The sequence below is a fragment of the Zootoca vivipara genome, chromosome 10 (assembly GCF_963506605.1).
Source record: "Zootoca vivipara chromosome 10, rZooViv1.1, whole genome shotgun sequence".
NCBI lineage: Eukaryota > Metazoa > Chordata > Lepidosauria > Squamata > Lacertidae > Zootoca > Zootoca vivipara.
In genome coordinates this window covers 60,146,273-60,165,673 of record NC_083285.1, presented here as the reverse complement: position 1 = coordinate 60,165,673, position 19,401 = coordinate 60,146,273, and the positions used below count along the sequence as shown (strand labels likewise).

The window sequence follows — 19,401 nt, the reverse complement described above, 5'->3', positions numbered from 1 at the left end:
CGTTTCATACGCTGGCATCGTATGTAACATTACAGGCGTGAAAGGAGAGATGTGTATTGCGGCAGTCTATTTGAACAGCATTGTCGCAGAGGGTGCTTTCCTAACAGGCACAGATGGTCATTGCCTTCTACAGCCTCAAAGTTGGTGTCTGAGACCAACTGGAGGGGGTGGGGAACCTTTGCAGGTCAAGGGCCACTTTCCTTTCTGGAAAACCTTCTGGGGGGCGGAGCCAGCAAAAAGGAGGAGGAGATAGTTGGCTAGATTCTACACAGACTTCCACACTCCTCTCTTTCCTCCATCCTGGGCAAGCTCTGTTATATATTAATATAGATCATTTTAGTTTATTGCCTGCCTTTCACCCTAAGGTCCCAGAGCAGGTTACAACAATTTAAAACACAACATCGAAACCAGTTTTGAAATAACATCCAATAAAAAGTTTCGGCGATTGCTTGAGTTACACTTCGCTTTCTAATCTTTCTGCATTATCCCTCTTAAAGGCCATTTTCTAAAAATATATCATTTCTCTGCTCATATCCAAAGGTATCATTCAGTTAAAATAGTAAGGCTTCCATCACCAGAACAGTGAGGTTGCAAATTTTTGGTGTTAAAGGGGCAGAGGAGTCCCAGGCTGCCATGCACACAGACACTCAGCTGATCAGCAATCCAAATTTGCAAAGAAAATGCCATTTGCAAAAATGCCATGTCATTAGCAGTTGACAATGGACCAGAAGCCCAGCACGCATCCTGTCTTCCTCCTGCCCCTTTAAGAGAGAACTGCTCTGCAGAAACCAGCAAGTGAAGCTGTTCAGGGCATGGAACTAAGCTAAACCACCTCTTCCTTGCGGCAGATCAAACTGCTGTTAAGGGGACAGCTACCCAGTGGGTTCGAAAACTGTGAACCCTAACCCTAAAGCCGCGTGAAGATTTCCTTCGTTCATAAAGTAGCACAGCGTTCTTTCCCTTAAAAACATTTGCACCACAAGGTAATGCGCAATTGCCTTTTCCATCAATAATTTAGAAGCAACTTTAACAAAAGTAGGCCAACAAGGAAAAGGTGTTAACTTTCAAATTTGAACACTTATAAATATATACAGTTCTGGGCTGTGTCGGTAAAATGATTGCTCTGCATTTCATTTGTCCTCTTCCAGGGTGCATTTTTCCAGAGATGGCTTTCCTTCATCTGCCCAGCAAAGCCTAGAGGGGCGGATCTTCTTTCTAGAGATATGCAGGCTCTTTCCCCAAAATATATTTGGTGGAATTTAAATGGCATCCCTGTAGCTTCCCTTGAGATTTTTTCCCCAGCTCGTTTTCACTTGAACAAAACCTTCCATATTCCCCCTCCAAGTTAGCTTCAGGTAACGACGTAAAAAAGAGCCCTGCAGCAGGATCAGGCCCATCTAATCCAAGATCTGGTTCTCACAGTGATCAACCAGATACGTATGGGGATCCACAAGCAAAAGTTTTGATTCCTGGCAGCTGATATTGAGACTGATACGGTGCGTACTACTATGTAGCTAGCATGACTCATAGCAAAGTCATCCTCCATGAATTTGCCTGTTGCTTAAAGTCAATGTAGCAATTAGAAACAAACCACTGGCAGACCCAGAACCTGGAAGGATCTTGAACAAGATTGCCTTCAGTTGCAACCACGCCACAGGCCGATTTAATTGTGACTGTCACGGTGGGTCATTTTGTAGCCATTTCCCTCTGGCCCAATCCACACAACTGCCTGAAGGGAAAGGAGGAAGGCTGTTGTTCATCATGCTTGCTCTTGTCTCTGCTTGCACGACTGGAAAGGGGACATGAACAGGCCGTAGCAGGAAAAATGAAGAGCAAGACTGGAGGGAGGTGATGCTGACCCCAACTCCATCCCGATCTAGTGGCAATTTAAGAGATGTTTCAAAATTACCTGAGTCATCTAGCTAATTCTATACAGTCATACCTTGGTTTAAGTATGCTTTGGTTTGAGTACTTTCAGTTTAAGTACTCCACGAACCCGTCTGGAACGGATTAATCCACTTTCCATTACTTTCAATGGGAAAGTTCCCTTCAGGTTAAGTACGGACTTCCAGAACCAATTACACTCATACTTCGGGATAAGTACGCTTCAGGTTGAGTACTCCGCGGACCCGTCTGGAACGGATGAATGCACTTTCCATTGCTTTCAATGGGAAAGTTCGCTTCAGGTTAAGTATGTTTCAGGTTAAGTACAGACTTCTGGAACCAATTGTGTACTTAAGCCAAGGTACCACTGTATTGTAATGCAGTGGGGCGGATTCAGCAGACAAGACCAACACAGGGTCCAATGTTCAAGAAGGTGGTTTTTGCACATGCAGTAGAGAGAGGCAGATGGGACTCAGCAGCCTGGGAAGGGAGCCCATCTAGGAGAAGGAAAACTCTGATCCTAAACGTCTGCTGCTTTGCAGGACATCTTTGATAGAAGAAAAGACTAAGGAGTAAACCTTACACAAATCCAGAATGGAGTCCCTAAGATTCCTTGTATGCCTCCTTCCAGCCTTGTATGCCTCCTTCCAGCAACTCCTGCAGCCAAGCTGGTGTCAAACATATTGCTCTGTTTTCCATTGGACCACATCAGTGAGGCCAAGAGAGGTGTTTTGTTACCTCCCTATATTCTGGCCAGGCTTGTCCACCATGGAAGGTCATTTCAGAGCTACTAACACAGCCCTCCCGGAGGCACACTCCATTGTCTCTCGAGACAGATGGATGCCAACAAGAAGGTGTGGAACCTATGGCCTTCAGGCCAGATCCGGCCTGCTGCTTAATTTAATCTGGCTAACAGCAAGGATTTCTTGGGGAAGGGAGAATTTCTTCGGCAGCCCAAGTTGACGTGGGGAAAACCCACTTGTCAGGGTGATGCAGAGAGTTTTAACAGTTAATCCTTCTCCCCCAAAGAACTCTGCAAATCGTAACTCTGTGAGCTGGACAGGGGAGGTCTCCTAACAGCTCCCAGCAGCCTCAACAAACTACAGCTCCCAAGATTCTTTGGGTGAAGCCGTAACTTATTAAAATGGTATGATACTGCTTTAAAGGTACAGTGCAGATTGGGCCTTTATCTCTGCTTGGCAATTGCCTCTCCCTTAAAAGGTAAAGGACCCCTGACAGTTAAGTAGAGTCGCGAACGACTCTGGGGTTGCGGTGCTCATTTTGCTTTACTGGCCGAGGGGGCCGGCGTTTGTCCGCAGACAGTTTTTCTGGGTCATGTGGCCAGCATGACTAAGCAGCTTCTGGCAAAACCAGAGCAGCACACAGAAATGCCGTTTACCTTCCCGCCGGAGCAGTACCTATTTATCTACGTACTTGCACTTTTTGGCATGCTTTCGAACTGCTAGGTTGGCAGGAGCTGGGACCGAGCAACGGGAGCTCACCCCGTCGTGGGGATTTGAACCGCCAGCCTTCTGTCAGCAAGCCCTAGGCTCAGTGGTTTAGACCACAGCGCCACCCTCTCCCTTACCAGTTGCTTATTCAAGGTTATTTCCAATGAGCCCTGCATGCTAACTTAACTGTATTGCTTCTATGGCAGTGCTATAATAGGAGGGGGGCAAGCTATTTTGGAACTGTGGAAAGATTAGTGTTTTGACTCAGCATGAAACAATAATGTGTGAAAAGTATAAGATCACACCTTAGGGAAACTGCATATTTACGCATAATCTGACAGTGAGATCTTGCCAGGTTTTTTCTTTTCTTTTTGTGTTGTTGTTGACTCTGTGTAAAAGGAGAATGATGCATGTCTTCATAGAGATGTTATCACGACTGTTGAGATTTGAAGTCGGCTTCAAGGATGTGCAGATTGATTCAGGTTTCCCACTTCCTTGTCCCCCACCCAACCATCTATGTTTTGATCTAAACATGATCATTTTCTAATCGTTGCACACACAAAAACTGCTCTTAAAGAGACAGCTGTGGAGGTCAGTTCAAAAGTCAGGTGGCCATTGATACCGTAGTCATAAAAAAGTGATGATTTTTTACCCTTAACAGGAAGAAGGAAGGAAGCCAGCAGAAAGGAGGAAAGGGTTTGTGGGAGGGGTCTGCACAAACCACAGGATTCAATGTGGACCCCAATTTGATGCTTCAGGAAACAGCCTGCCTCAGACACTTTGCGGACTGCCTGATTTAGCTCTGGGTCCATTTAAATCCACTTCATTTGGTGGCGCTGTGGGTTCAACCACAGAGCCTAGTTCGAATCCCCAGAATAGGGTGAGCTCTCGTTGCTCGGTCCCAGCTCCTGCCCACCTAGCAGTTCGAAAGCATGTCAAAGTGCAAGTAGATAAATAGGTACCGCTCCAGCAGGAAGGTAAATGGCATTTCCATGTTCTGCTCTGGTTCGCCAGAAGTAGCTAAGTTATGCTGGCCACATGTACGCCGGCTCCCTCGGCTAGTAAAGCGAGATGAGTGGCGCAAACCCAGAGTCGTCCACAACTGGACCTAACAGTCAGGGGTCCCTTTACCCTTTAAGTCCACTTCATTCTCCACACACACACAATTGGAAAATAAAATAACATCTCCCCCCTTTGACAGAAGTGGATAGAAAACACACAAACAAACAAACAAACACACTAAATAAAGCCTGCAAAATTCCAGGAAAAGTGGTTGGTAACTTTAACTTTTTATTTCTGGACAGAATTTGATGAAATTTGCTAGCACTGTTGCTCTTTTGGAAGACACAAACCCAGCCAAATTTCGGAAGGATAGCTACCGTGGTTTCCCTGCAAGTATGGCCATTCTAGTTTTATTGTGGGTTAAAAAGTATTGCTTAACCTCCCCTAGCACTTTGTACACAACTCTCAGCACTCATTAAAAAAAATACAACCTACAAGGGCAATATCCCCCTCTTGCTGTTATTAGTGGCCCAAGGTCACCCAGTGAACTCCATTGCCGAGTGAGAATTTAAACCATGTTCTCCTTGGTCCTCCTCCTCCGATACTCTAAACACCAAACCACACTGGCTCACTGCACAGGTAACCAGTGATAGCTTCATCCTCCTACACTTTCAAAGGGGATTTCCTAAAACTTTGTTGTTGTTTTGAAACACACCATTTCCATTTGGCCCTTAATTTGGAAGGTAATTTAATATGCCCGTGGCTTCTTTTTATGCTCACCCTGGAGTGGGCTGGATCTCTCCTTTTAATATACATTTTATGGATGAGCATTTTAGGTTGCTATTATATTCTTCTCCTTATATTCCGTTTCAACTTTTTTGGTTCTTAAGCCACTTTGAGGCACTTTCATGTAAAAACTAACTAAATAAAAAACTAATTTAAAAAATAGTCCAGTAGCACCTCAGAGACCAACTACATTTGTTCTAGGTATACCTAGGCATACCTAGTTCTAGGTACCTTGTTCTAGGTATACCTAGAACAAACTTAGTTGGTCTCTGAGGTGCTACTGGACTATTTTTTTAATTTTTTATTTTGACTGCTGCAGACCAACACGGCTACCTACCTGTAAGTAAAGAAGTAAGGAACTAACTAACTAACTAACTAAAATAAATAAATACTAAATAAATAAATTGGAGCTCATCACCACATCTTCCACAGTTGAAATGTTATATACTAAAATAGAAAACATATCTAGGATTACCCTTGTTTTATTTTCATAACTGTTCTTGGTTTTGCATCTTTTGAAGTAGTCTGTGGTGCATAGAAAAATAGAAGGGAGAAACTTCCCTTATTTCTTATTTGCATGCCAAGAGAAGCTTTGCCAGCTACTTTTCTGCATGTTGCTAAGGACACAGGAGCAGGGACAGTTAAAAGAAGAATCTGGCAGCCATTAATTCACCAAATACTGACATAGATCAGGAGGTGGAATTTGAACTCCAGTCCATGTTTAGGAGACTCTCAGACCTGCGGTTGTCCATGTTCCATCAAATAGCTTCTCCTGGTGGACTCCGTTCACCTCCTCCCAGCTGACTTTGAATTTTGTCTCCTTCCCCATAAATAATATAGGAGCATAAATACAGAAATTCAACAGGGGCAGTTGGCCCACTGTTGTCAGGAAAAGTTGTGCTTGTGTGAAATTTCTGACTGTCGTTTAGCTGTCTGAAGGCACAACAATATTGTAACTGGGGGTTTCTAAGGAACCACTGGATGGGATCTTGCTCATTTTGTGTATTTAGCCAAGTTTATATACCGTTTAGTAAACATGAAAAAAAAAAAACCTCTTCTCTCCAAGTGGTTTAGATGAAATAATGTAAAATACTCATAAGGAAATACCAATCAAATAAACAGGCTACAAGCAGACATAACAAAATGCTTCCAACAGTTATTTAACAATATGTGTAAACCTCTTAATTTAAAAAAAAAAACCCCTTCAAGCAGTTTACACAAAATATAAAATAGACGTAAGAAAGCGCCGGTGAAATCAACAGACTTTAATAACAAATTGGCATAATAAAAGGACCAAAATGACTATTTAACAAGATGTATATACCACTTAAGGGACGCGGGTGGCGCTCTGGGTTAAACCACTGAGCCTAGGGCTTGCCGATCAGAAGGTCGGCAGTTCGAATCCCTGCTGTTCCAGTATTTTTGTGGAACACAAAGATGAGGAGCAACTGCATCCATTAAACCAAGTGGCGGGGATCAGTCACTGCCCTGCTGCTCACCCCAAACCTCTGAAAGGAGCTGCCAGGCCTAAAGCTATGAAACTTTGGCTCTATGTGTTGGTAACTTGGAACAACTCGGCAGTGGAGTATTCTCAGCTTCCGCTTCCTGCGGGCTGCTTCGGCAATATGTGGTACCTGAAGGCTGGTTTGACGGCATGCTGAATGGAGTTCCCGGAGTAGATTCAGAGGAAATTACTCACACTTCTGGCCCCACTGAAATGGAATTAGCCGTGACTAATTTGCCTCCAATTAATTCATAATTAAGGGACCCAGGTGGCGCTGTGGGTTAAACCACAGAGTCTAGGGCTTGCTGATCAGAAGGTCGGCGGTTCGAATCCCTGCAACGGGGTGAGCTCCCGTTGCTCAGTCCCAGCTCCTGCCCACCTAGCAGTTCGAAAGCACATCAAAGTGCAAGTAGATAAATAGGGACCGCTCCAAGCGGGAAGGTAAACGGCGTTTCCGTGCGCTGCTCTGGTTCGCCAGAAGCAGCTTTGTCATGCTGGCCACATGACCCAGAAGCTGTCTGCGGACAAACGTCGGCTCCCTCGGCCTATAGAGCGAGATGAGCGCCACAACCCCAGAGTCGGACACGACTGGACCTGATGGTCAGGGGCCCCTTTACCTTTAATTCATAGAACCGTAGAGCTGGAAGGGAACTTGGTTGCGTCATATAGCCCAACCCCTACTCAATGCAGGACAAACAACAGACAAGGTGGCTGCGCTGCAGTTGCTACAGCATCCCTGATAGACAACTCTCCACCCTCTGCCTGCATACACCCAAAGGAGAGCCCATGACTAGCCTTCAAAGAACAAGTCTGCTTCGCTACAACATCAGCGGGAATTGAAGCATCACTAACTTCCTCTGGGTCCAACAGCTTGCACTGACCTGTTGACAAACCCATATGGGTATCTTCCACTCCTGTCGCCCATTCTAACTCAGCCTCTTGGAACTCCTGGAACCATGCAGGCTCCAACAGATGGGATAATGGCTGCAACACAGGTGAGCATGCATGGATCTAGATATGTAGCAAACCTGCGGCCCTCCAGGTATTTCTGGACTCCAACTCTCATGAGCCCTAGTCAGTATAGCCCAGGGGAAATGGGAGCTGAAGTCAAGTGTCATGCACTGGCTGGATGCAGAGGAGCGGTGGGAGGCACCAGATAAGGAACAACCAAGGGAAGAAGGCTCAGAGCCAGGGGATTGATGATGAGGGGGTCAGAGGAAGAAGAAGGAGCAGACTTGGAGGAGGAGGTTTTGGAAGCTGAAACAGGGTTTCGTGAGCAGGAAGAGGCTGTGGCAGAGAGAAGTACAGAAGCGGAGGCTGGAGAGGAGAGGAGCCAAGAGGCAGAGGTAAGTCAGGCTGCTGAAGAATCCAGGATGTCTCCCCTTCCTGCTGTGACCAGCTCCCCTCCCATCTGATCTTGTAGAACCAGAAGAGGTATGAAAAAGGCAGGGCAAAGACAGACAAGGCATCAGAGTCTCAGATTGTTTGGGAAGGTCCCAAGGGAGGAAGACACAGAACTGCATCATAGGGGCAAGATCTACCAGGAAGAGTTGCTGCTCTAGGCCTCGGCTGCCTTGTTTCTTTGAAGAAAGGGTTAACTTCACTGACGCCATGTGAGTTATTGCTGACACATCCATCTGGAGGGCTACAGGTTCATCCTCTCTGATATAGATATGGATACAGATATAGATATAGACATAGACAAATGAATCCACTGGCCGTGATTTATTTTTTTCAGATTGAAGCTTGTTATTTTCCATCTGAAAGTACAATAGGGAAGAATGGCTTCATCTATAACTCCTATTAGGAGATGGCTTGCTGATGGGGTCAGTTAGCCGACAATTGTCAGGACCAGTGGGTGCATCAAATAAAGCTGTAAAAGGGACTGCTGCGTCTGTGACGCATCCCAGTAGGCAGCAGTGCTCTGGGGCACTCAAGTTCGATTTGCCGGCCTCACTGGAGGTAGGTTTAGGAGCAATAAGAGAGTTCTGTATTTGATACACGGAGCCAAAGTGGCATTCTTACAGTCTCAGGCCTCCTGCACAGATGGAAAAAGCAGCGGGGGATTAGTAAGGAAGAAAGTAATTGTCCTTGAGTTCCCGAAAATCGCCAATATTAATGGATTCCATTGTAGATTACCTGTGGGCTTCCATCTACAGTTTGAGACCAATATAAAAATAGAAGGAAACGGGGAGAGGCAGAAGGGGAAATGCTGTCGTAAATGTTAGAGAAGGACCTCTTCAGACTTTCAAAAGGCATATGCTGTCGGCAGGCTGAGAGAAATCTAAGTGCATCTGTGCTCTTGGAGAGAGGCATTTGAGAACAAGAACATGGGCAGGCTTTCGACCAGAAGAGAACAGAGAGGCGGTGGGGTCAGTGGGGGGAATAAAGTGCTGGGCTCGGACAAAAGAGCCAGGATTCTGGGCAGGCTGAAGATGCATCTGGTGCTGAGTCGCCATCCTTCCCCGGAGCAGTGAATTCGGCTTATTCCATATCCTGACACCACCAACAGTAGCCAAGGATTAAGCTGTGGGAACCTTCCCATTCAGCTCGACCTCCTGTCTGGACATTGTTGTGATGTTCGTATTCCTGCCCCACAGCAAAGTTTGTCTCAGTGGAAAGCAGGGCAAGTTGGAATAGGATGGACAACCTGTGGCTCGGGACACTAGGAATTAATGTTTATTATTACGGCCAAACAGCCAGCATACCGGGGTACTAGGCTTACTTTCAAACATATAGCAGAGAGGAGTAAAATGAAAAATAGAGGAAAGGTGGCACAGACAGACAGACAGACAGACAGACAGACAGACAGACAGACAGACAGAGGGTGCTCCTTTTTTCTCCAGCCCCACAGCCTTTTGGTCCCAATTTGCCAACTGCAAGTAAGTGGCACCCAGCAGATTATTCCTCCCCAAGTCATTAGACCCTTAGTAGAAGGTTCCTGACCCCTGAACTAGATGTCACAGAAAGGATCTTCACAAATGTGTGCACTCTGCCTCTGCCTCCTGACTACCACACTTGGGTTTGCTGATCGGAAGGTCGGCGGTTCGAATCCCCGCAATGGGGTGAGCTCCCGTTGCTCTGTCTCAGCTCCTGCCAACCTAGCAGTTTGAAAGCACACCAGTGCAAGTAGATAAATAGGTACCGCTGTGGCAAGAAGGTAAACAGCATTTCCGTGAGCTCTGGCTTCTGTCATGGTGTTCTGTTGCACCAGAAGCGGTTTAGTCATGCTGGCTGCATGCCCTGGAAAGCTGTCTGTGGACAAATGCCGGCTCCCTCGGCCTGAAAGCAAGATGAGCGCCACAACCCCATAGTCACCTTTGACTGGACTTCACTGTCCAGAGGACCTTTATCTTTACCTTTTACACTGCTTTTGCCTCCTGACTGCCACACTGCCATTGAAAGATCTGGATGGGGAGCCTAAGGGCTCGCAACTGAAATATCTGGAGGCTCAAAGGTCCTCACCTATATATAGGCTAAATAACTTACATTTTGTTGAAAACAAAAAGAAAGGAAAATCTTATTGTAGCAGCCAGAGGCTTGGCTACTCAGTTTTTGCTTAGCCAAAAAAATTCCCCAGAAATTGTAACATGGCTATTTTCTTCAATAGACCCGGGAGAAGTAGGATTTGATACAATTGTTCATATGCTAAAGAAAGTAAAAGATTGTCACAAAGATTATGCACATAATCTAAAAAATAAAATAAAAAAAATCTAATCTACCAACACTTAAGAGCTCTGCAACATTCCACAACAAAAGAAGGGTAGCTGAAGCCAGTGTTTTCAGCATAATGCTGAAATTGCTATTTTCCCCCCATTGCTTCTAAGTGTTGTGACTTTTCACTGGTAGATCTTAAAACTCCAGAGCACATCAGCAGCGAAGAGTGAAAATTATGTTCACAGTACGTGGTGGTATCATTATTAGTACTCCTAACATTCTGTCACACTCTGGTATGATGGAACCAGAGTGGGGCTGTGAAGATATGAGCTGGCTGTAATTTGAGTTGTAATTTGAGAAGCAGTTTGGAGGAAGGGAGGGGATTTCCTCCAGACACTGGAGTCATGAATGACAGACAGGGAGGGGCTGTAGCTCAGTGGCAGAGCACCTGCTTTGCCTGCAGAAGGTCCCAGGTTCAATCCCCGGCATGTCCAGGTAGGAAGACTCAAACACCTGCCTAAAACCCCAGAAAGTTGCTGCTAGTTCATGTAGACCAGTGGTTCTCAAGCTTTTTTCTCTGGGCCACACTTTCAGAATAAAAATTTGCTTGTGGCAGTTTTTTTATTGATAAGAAATACACTGGAAAACAAAAAGAAACAGCCCCTAGCAGCTCTTGATTTATACCACAGAGCACAACTACTTTATAATATGATCATGGGACATTTAGAAAGTATAAAACAATGCAGCTGTGTAAGAACATGAATCATAGAGTTGGAAGGGACCCACAGGGTCATCTAGTCCAACCCCCTACAATGCAGGAATCTCGGCTGATGCATCCATGGCAGATGGCCATCCAATCTCTGCTTAAAAACCTCCAGGGAAGGAGAGTCCACAACCTCCCAAGGGAGACTGTTCCACTGTCCAACAGCTCTTACTGTCAGAAAGTTTTTTCTGTATGTTTAGTGGGAATCCAAGCCATTGGTTCAAGTCCTATGTTGCAGAGCATGAGAAAACAAGCGTATTCCCTCTTCTATGTGACAGCCCTTAAGATATTTGAAGATATCTCTTCTCGGTCTCCTCTTTTCCAGGCTAAACATACCTAGCTCTTTCAAGCGCCCCTTCTAAGTCTTGGTTAATGGACCCAAAGTAAGCATGCCCACTCATTTCAATGAATATGTTTTCAACGCTTGTTCTAAACTTGTCTTTAGCGGATTTCTTTCAGTGGGTTTTAATTCTCTTGGTTTAATACCATTTAACAATCTGTGTTATGTTTTTCAGGTTCAGATTTCTGTACATCACTTAAGTATTCTCTGGGTGTAGAGTGATTTTCAAATTATGAAATTTAAATAAAATGAGCCAAGGAAACAGGAAACAATGACTCAGGGCTGTGATTTTCAGCGCAGGCCAAGAACCCGTCAAAATATAAAGATCTTATGAGTATGTATGAAGATACAGGTTTGTGGGATATCAGGGCCTCACTGGGTTGGGAGTTCTGCAGTCTTGGTATCTCCATCAAAAAGACTCATTTTTCTATCACCACCACATGGAGGCAGAAACAGGAGCAAAATGCAATTCTTGGATGAACTGACCTAATCCTCACTTTTCCAAAACAATCCACAAACCAAAATACAGCCATCCTTAGAAATACACACCTCTCCAAATTTTGCGGTGCCGTTCTCCAGCCGAGTAATGTGTACAAAAATGCATGTACTAGGGCAGGCATGTCCAACAGGTAGATCGTGATCTACCGGTACTGGTAGATCACTGGACGTCTGTGGTAGATCACCGGTAGATCAGTGGCTCCCCCCAAAGAAGCTAAAAAAGTTTGGCTCCCCTAAGAAAGCTCAACATCTTTGCCCTGCACCCCTAAAATGACCTGAACCACCAAAAACAGGGCTTTCCTTCCTAAAAAAACAAAGGTTCAATGTTGCTTTTGTCTTCCCTAAAGAAGCTCAACAGTGTTTACATGGGCCTTCCTCCTTCCTAAAAAAAGCTCAACAACTTTGACCTGAACCATCCAAAAAGGGGGTAGATCACTCCCAGTTTTTAAGTCTGTGAGTAGATCACAGTCTCTTGGAAGTTGGCCACCCCTGTACTAGGGCAATGTGTGCATTCAAATGCATTTATTAGCAAATATACCAAAATGCATGACATAAGGGGGAAATGTTTTGGGGGAGGATTAGCACAGTCAAATGTGTACGTCAGGATAAATTTGCACAAAAGTGCCGGTGAGTTATCATGAGGACTTTAAAAATAAAAAATAAAAATCCCAAACTTATGTGGAAACATGGAGAACTGAACTTAAGACCGAGAAACTGAGAGAAACAAAAACTGACCAATTCTCCCACCCCTACAATGGGGCAAGACCTCAGATATTGAATGCAATGGGTGGGCAGGTTCATGTGAGAGAGAAAGTGATCCTTCAAATATCCTGGTCACAAATCATTTAGATAAGGTAAGTGTGTTGTTACCTTCTCCCCTATTTGTACAGCCACCTATGGAAAATGAAAAAAACGCTGCCCATAGGGACAATAAGGGGCAAATTTATATAAGCCTGAAATTAGACCAGGAGTGCCTAACAGGGTGCTGGGACGCAGGTGGCGCTGTGGATTAAACCACAGTACCTAGGGCTTGCCGATCAGAAGGTCGCCGGTTCGGTTCCCTGCAACGGGGTGAGCTCCCATTGTTTGGGAGCCAAGCTAGCAGTTTGAAAGCACGTCAAAGTGCAAGTAGATAAATAGGTACCGCTCCGGCTTAGTCATGCTGGCCACATGATCTGGAAGCTGTACACCGGTTCCCTCGGCCAATAATGCAAGACAAGCGCCACAACCCCAGAGTCGGTCACGACTGGACCTAATGGTCAGGGGTCCCTTTACCTTTACCTAACAGGGTGTCCTTCAGACACTGCTATACCCTGGCCATATTGTCTTCCAAAGCAACTACTCTGTTCCCAACTTAAGAATGGTACGTGTAATGCCGGTGGACAACAGAAGAGGTTTAAAGATTGTCTCAAGGCGAATCTAAATAAATGTAGTATGAACACCAACAACTGGGAAACACTGGCCTGCGAGCACTCCAAATGGAGAACAGCCTTTCAGGCGCATAGCAAGGGAGGGGTGAAGGGGACGGGCCACCCCTAGTTCCACTCTGGCAGGGGCAGCTCCCCCGGCCCCTGGCCCGCCTCCTCCACCCGAGCAGGAAGAAGCAGAGCACGCTACGGAGCAGGTTGCCGGGTGGCAAACCACCGTCTGGCAAACTGCTCCATAGCGTGCTCTGAAGCAGAGCGCCGGCCGAGCATGCCGGCTGAGCAGAGCAGCAGTGCCAACCTGGACACACTGCGCATGTGCGGAAATGTGCAGTCTGTCCTGGCGCGTCCTGCATTGTGACGTCAGGACGCATGCGCACTGCGGAGCAACGCCCCGCCCCCAGGGGGTGCCGCCCTGGGCAGCCAAGTAGCACCGTTCGCCACTGCAGCCTTTACCAAAGGCGTCCTGGGGTTTGAAGAAGCACAGACTCAGGACGAAATGGATAAAAGGGGCTAAGAGGAAAGGCACATTTGGCAAATCCTTACCGTGATCAACTCCTGCCCGGAAACCTATGTCCCCACTGTGGAAGGACGTGTGGATCCAGAATTGGCCTCCACAGCCACTTACGGACACACTGTTAAGACCATATTAATGGAAGGCAATCTTACTCAGCTACGAGAGATCAACAAAGAAGAAGAAGACTAGACAGTGGGGTGCTATAGGGAGGGAAATTAGTGTAAAAAAAGTTCTCCTGCATTTCCCCCCAACCATTTGAAATGAGAAAAGGAATTATCAAAGGGTAAAGAAAAATGAAGGCGGAATTATCATGGGTCAGCTGCAGGACTTTAGGGTTGTTGTGTTTACCTTACTTCTGAGGTGGTTGAAGGATGTGTGTGAATAATCTTCCTTTCACTCCACAATTCGTTTCACCAGAGGCCTACACTCTGCAGCCTCCCTGGGTGCCCGTACATCAACTGAATCCCAGGAACCGGCACCAGGAGGTGATTCCTCCCATGAGGCTTATTCAAACCAGGAACTGTGGGCAACTAGGGAGGCTGCAGGATGTTGGAGAAATGTTTACAGGGAGAGAAACTGACACACCAGCCTTGGCCACCTTGCAACGTAAGAGAGACTCAAAGACACCAAAATTCTAAAAGAAATTGTCACAGGCTTCAAGAATGAGGCAGAAAAATAGAAACCTCTGTTGCAGAGGGGAAAAACTTAACAACAACAACAACAACAATTTATTTATACCCTGCCCTCCCGGCCAAAATCGGGGTCAGAGCGGCTAACATCAAATGTATAACATATTACCATAAAATCAAGCAATCAATTAAAATGCATCCTAAAATCAAATCAGAATCAAAGTGAAATCTAATCAGATGGCAACCTGCAAATTAAGGATGGGAACCTTAAATGCTCACCAGGCCTAACTGTTTATACTGATCTTATATGAGCCTGTGAGAAAAGTTGGGGGGCCACTTTCATGCAAGTTCTTATAAAGAGAGAGGGGGTGTCAGAATGGACCCCAGCCAAAGGCCTGGCAGAACAGCTCCATCTTGCAGGCCCTGCGGAAAGATGTCAGATCCTGCAGGGCCCTGGTCTCTTGTGACAGAGCATTCCACCAGGCCGGGGCCACAGCCGAAAAGGCCTTGGCCCTGGTCGAGGCCAGTCTAATCTCCTTGAGGCCCGGGACCTACAATATGTTGTTATTTCCAGACCGTAAGGTCCTCCGTGGAGCATACCAGGAGAGGCGGTCCTGTAGATACGAGGGTCCTAGGCCGTATAGGGCTTTAAAGGTTAAAACCAGCACCTTAAACCTGATCCTTACCGGGAGCCGGTGCAGCTGGTATAGCACTGGACGAATGTGATCCAGCGGTGAGGAAATAAGTGATGAGTAAAGGGACCCCTGACCATTCAGTCCAGTCATGGACGACTCTGGGGTTGCAACACTCATCTCGCTTTACTGGCCAAGGGAGCCGGCATTTGTCCGCATACAGTTTTTCTAGTTCATGTGGCCAGCATGACTAAACCGCTTCTGGCAAAACCAGAGCAGTGCACAGAAACGCTGTTTACCTTCCCGCCAGAGCGGTACCTATTTATCTACTTGCACTGGTGTGCTTTTGAACTGCTAGGTGGGCAGGAGCAGGGACCGAGCAACGGGAGCTCACCCCGTCGCGGGGATTTGAACCACCGACCTACTGATCGGCAAGCCCAAGAGGCTCAGTGGTTTAGAGTGAGTACAGCACAACACTGTAACCCAGTTGGGATCCTCGCAGTATGCTACAAGCCATTTTGTGCATATGTAATATAACTGCACTCTATAAGTGCAGCAAAGCATCTCCTAGACCACACTGGGCAAGTTGAGAAACCACACAGAACCCTGAAGTGAGTGAACTTGAAACTCTCAGCGTCTCTTCACTACTCTAACCTCCACTCCACGAAAGAAGTCAGTTGATTGTCAAGTCCTGCTCTGCACACTTTGCAGCAGGCATTCAAGGCAGCTTACATTTTGACCAAAAGTGCTAATAAAGGATGCCAATGCGGTGTTCATTTTCAGATCACGTAGGATTATCAAAACACAGCCAATTAATGATTGCTCTTCTTAACAAACCACTTAGCTGCGATCTTGCCTAATATTACCCTATCAAAAAAAATTTAAAATACCATGAACATCTTTCCCTTTCCCTGCAACTGCTGCCAAAATAGTTGCAAACTTCTTTTGCATAAGAAGGCATGTCTTCTGCTTTCTTTCTAAAGTGCTTCGTCTACCTTTAATGTCTAACTGAACCTCTTAGAGAAGAATCTCAGACACAACCTTGTGATCTTTCTCAGGGAAAAATACGAAGGGATGAGCATGTCAGGCTTCCACAGAATCTGGAGAAAAGCCTAGAGAAAGGAATCGGTTTAAAATACTTCTCATTGGCTTTAGTGGGGCTTCAGGCAGAAGCTAAATTTAAATCAGCGGGGGCAAGGAACCTGCGAAACTTTTGCTCTACGGATATTCAAATACTACAGTGATGCTTCCTGGAGCTGAGCTGAGCTTCAACGCATTGGCATATAGCATTCCTGCTGGGTCTCTCCATGTCCATTTATTTCAGCTGTTTTCAGATCTGGAAAGTTGCCTTTCAGCAGGGCACAAAGGCAGTCTTCCTAGAGGCCAATATTCATGGATACACTGCCTCTGGAACTGGAGGCTCCATTAGGCTGAGATATACCATCTCTCCGTGAGGCTTGCATTCCAGTTCTTTGAAGCTGCATGTAGCAAACAGAAGCACACCTTGGGACCCATTGAAAAAGTCAGAAAAAGCAAGCAAACTCTCTTGAGTTCACAAAGCTTTTGAAAAGCAGGCTTGTTACTTTGGCTTTAGACTGGTCTTCACAGCAGTGCTGTGCTACTGTTGCTGTTTTGGATTCCTCTTGCCCTCAACCCCAGCCCAACTCCCTCCTCTAATGACGAACACAGCTGCCTATATCTTAATATCTATGCAAAACTCTTCTCAATTTCGAAAGGGGAGGGAGGGGAGAGATTCTAACTTATCTTCAGAAAGGTGCAAAAATCTGCTAGCGTACAAGTCACACCCTTACAGTTCACAGTTCACATGAGACATTTTGCAAAATGTGTTTGCTTCCACCACGTTTCAAAAAAAATTAAATGAAATTGAAATTGAATTGCAGCGTTATATGCCTGCGTATCTCCCCGGCGGCTGATAGAAGCTTGTTATTAGGAAGCAAAGGGAAATAAATAAATTAATAATCCTGGGAGCATCTTGGGATGTGGCACTTATTTATGAGCAAGGAGGAGAAAACAGCCCCTCCGTCTTCTGCAGATTCCCACAGTCTTCTTATCCGAAAATCCCAGAGATTGCTATTGGGTCTGCCCTTGGCCAGAGCACAGAGTTGAACAGAAATCCCTAGGGGGGAATCTGTTCATGTTGTTCTTGACAAAACAACCTCGGTTATTCTAGGATCCCAGCCGTGTTTGTTAGAATAAAGTCCCTGATGTGAGTGTGTTTTACTCTCTGGAAAGGCAAAGTTCACTCCAGTTGTGTGTCCCCCATGCAAAGCTTAGCTTTGAGAGTTTAAATACTCCGCTTTATTATCATTGCATGTATTGATTTAGGATTACTTTTTTCTTTCCTTTCTGACTTTTCTCTCTCCCTTCCTTTTTTGGTGGGGGGGGGAGGGAAAGAGCAAGAGTAACAGCTGCAAAAAGACCAGTGTCTCCGAGTCCTTTCTCAGCGAGCCAAAGCGTTTTAAGGAGGAATGAAAAAATTTTTTGAAAAGGGGAAAAAAGCAAAACTTGGAAAGAAGAGCATTCCTAGCTGGAAAGTATGTCAACAATGCCTTTCTATTACTGCTGAGGCTACTACTTCCCGAATGGTGGATCAATAATACTCTGCAAAGTGCAGGCAGACAATTGCATTGATAGGACAATGAAATCCCCCCCCAAAAAAATAAAACAAACCCCGCTCCTCATTTCCCCCCCCTTAATAGGCTGGTGTGGATGCATTGGGAGGTGTGGGGAACAAGCAAAAACCATCTCCAACCGAAGGGATGCTTTCCCATTCTCCCTCCCCACACAGGCGTACACAAACAAAGCCCAGGCAATTAAAATAATTTAATGCTTCCTGTCTGAGGGATCCCGGGGGACCAGGAGCCCAGTCCAAGATGAGAAAGAGAGGGAAAGATTTTCTCCCCTTCTCACACAGTCGCTCAGCTTTCTAGCAACATGCACAGAGACACCCCAACCCCAAACTCTCCCCACGCTGCAGGGAGATCAATAAAGAGGAGGAGCCTTTTTGGACCAGATCAAAAAAACAATCTCTCTTTCTCTCTCTAACCCAGTATTCTGCTTCCAGCGGAGGACAGCTAGGTTTACCTCCGAGCAGGAGCTGGGCGCTAAAGCAACAGCTTCTCTGTTCCCCACGAGGATCTGGGTTTGCAGAGAGGCCGGGGAGGCGGGCCAAACGGAGCTGCAAAGTTTTTGAAAGCGCCTCGCCAAGGATCCCATTGGCGAGGCGCGCACGGCCTCGCTGGTGCATGCATTCTATACCTCTTTCTCTCCAGCACCGTGGCCAGAGGAGGGGGGTGGCATGATCCCGGTGCGTGTCTGCCAGGGTGGGGAAGAAAGGGGGCAGCAATTGACGCCAAAAAGAGAGAGAATAAAATGCATGGCGATATTGGGCTCTAATCTGCGTGCCACCCCATCGCTCTTCACCCGCCTCCCTCATCTCCCTGCAGCCAGTTGTAAACACAAAACTGAGCACCGTTTGATCCAGAGCGATCCTGGGAAAGTGTCGCGGGGTGGAGGGAGGAATCCCTGCCAAAGTGCAGATCCCACCAGCACGGCTGTTTCCCCAGCTGATCCCCCCCCCCACCCAGCCACCCACCTTTCACACGCTCGCGCAGAGAAAGTTCTCCGTGGCTCCATCTTTTTGCAAAAAACCTACCCGGTTTTCCTCTCTCGGGCCTGGGGAGATTCGGCCGTCAGACGCGGAGATGGCGAAGAGCGGCAGAGAGATATACTGGAGGGAAGGAAGGAGGGAGGGAGGGAGGGATACCGTCTCTCTCTCTCTCTTCTCTCTCTCTCTCTCTCTCTTTCTGTCTGTGCCTTGATCTGCTGGCTTCCCTTTTTCTCAAGGACGAGGTGAAATCCCTTAGCTGGTCATGAGGCGGCTAGAGAGACAAACAACACCACAATGCGAGCGCAAATGACAAAAGCGGGTGGGGTGGGGGAAGAGATCCAAGAAGTGGCAGGGGAGGAGGGGGGGGCGGACGGACGGACGCCGTGCAAGAAGGAACCCTCCCGGAGAAGTGTGCAGGTTAATTGCGTGCGCGTGTGAATGCGTGCGTAGAGGAGATGCACAGACACGCATGGGCGTTCGCTTGCAAAAAATCTCGCAATAGATGCTCGAAGTTACTTCCAGCCTCCCCTCCCCTCCACGTGATGTGATGTTTTGTTGGGGGGAGGGTGGCCGGGACTGGCGGTGGTGCCCCCTAAAGATGGAGGGAGAGAGAGCGAGAGATGTGTGTCGCCTTTTTGCACATTCAAACACCCGATTGCTCTCTTCCTCTAATCTTTTTCGCT

The 19,401-nt window shown here is 46.6% G+C and overlaps 1 protein-coding gene across 2 annotated transcripts in view; it reads right to left on the bottom strand.

Moving 5' to 3' along the window:
* SOX5 (SRY-box transcription factor 5) overlaps window positions 1–19,086 on the bottom strand; it is a 729,285-nt gene extending 710,199 nt beyond the window's left edge. For both annotated transcript variants that reach the window (XM_060279172.1, XM_035127886.2), the window contains exon 1: window positions 18,764–19,086. The gene's annotated coding sequence lies outside the window, so the exon portion shown is untranslated. The remainder of the gene's footprint in view (window positions 1–18,763) is intronic.
* Between the last annotated feature and the right edge of the window lie 315 nt (window positions 19,087–19,401).